The sequence below is a fragment of the Elephantulus edwardii genome, unplaced genomic scaffold (assembly GCF_000299155.1).
Source record: "Elephantulus edwardii isolate Elephantulus edwardi_28Jun2011 unplaced genomic scaffold, EleEdw1.0 scaffold00071, whole genome shotgun sequence".
NCBI lineage: Eukaryota > Metazoa > Chordata > Mammalia > Macroscelidea > Macroscelididae > Elephantulus > Elephantulus edwardii.
Genome location: NW_006399821.1, coordinates 3,402,893 through 3,403,957, shown reverse-complemented (window position 1 = coordinate 3,403,957; position 1,065 = coordinate 3,402,893). Strand labels below are relative to the sequence as shown.

General features: G+C 41.1%; 1 pseudogene; it reads right to left on the bottom strand.

The window, feature by feature from the left end:
- The window catches only part of LOC102865407, a 66,884-nt pseudogene that overhangs the window by 1,540 nt on the left and 64,279 nt on the right, over positions 1-1,065 (bottom strand).

Below are 1,065 nucleotides of genomic sequence, written 5' to 3'. Positions count from 1 at the left end.
GTGGTGGGTGGGATGGCTGGGGTGGGAGCAGGGGCCGGTGGAGGGGCAGCTGGTGGTGGTGTGGCTTTGACGTCTGCATCCAGCTGAGGCATCGGGATCTGCTGCTGTTGCTGCTGCTGCTGCTGCTGGGCCAGGCTGCTGACAAAATCCTCATGCTGGGTCTTGAGGGTCTGGATCTGCTGCTGGAAGGCCAGCTGCAGCGGCTGCACTGCCGATGAGTACTCACTGATGAGCGTTGCCTGGTACTGACCCAGCCCCAAGGCCGGGCTCTGCAGCTGTTGGATGATAGAGTCGTCGAAGTAGCCATTCTTTTCCCAGAGTTGCAGAAGCCGGGCAATCTTCTTCTGCTGCTTGTCCTCCTCCACGGCCTAATTTGTTGAGTATTTTAATCAGGAAGAGGTTTTGGATTTTGTCAAAGGTCTTTTTGCATTAATTGTTAGGATCATGTGGTTCTTGATATTTGCTTTGTTAATGTGATGAATTACATTGTTTTTCTTATGTTGAACCATCCTTACATACCTGTTATGAATCTCACTTGAACATATTGAATTTTTATTTTTTAATGTTCTTTTTTTATCCTATCGGCAAGGATTTTGTTAAGGGTTTTTACAGTTCATGTTTATGAGAGATACTGGTCGGTAATATCTTTACCTGGTTTTGGTGTTAGAGTTATGCTTGCTTCATAGAATCAGTTTGCAAGGGGTCTTTCTTCTTCTATTTTTTAAAATAACTTAAGTAGAGTTGGTGATAAATTTTCTCTAAATGTTTAATGGAATTGAGCTTTGAAGCCATCGGGGCTAGGACAGTTTGGTGTTTGTTTTTAATGCGAGAGTCTTTTTATGACTTGCTCAATTTCTTTGTGATGTGATTATACAAGTGTCTACATCTGTCTGTGTCAATCTGGGTAAGGTATGAGCTTCAGGGAAAATTTCCATTTCCTCTAGGTTTTGAAATTTATCAGAGTTTAGCGTTTTCATAATATTCTGATATTATAAATTTAATTTCATCTGGTTCTTTTGTAACATTGCCTCTATCATCTCTTTTTTATTATTTATTTTTTAATTT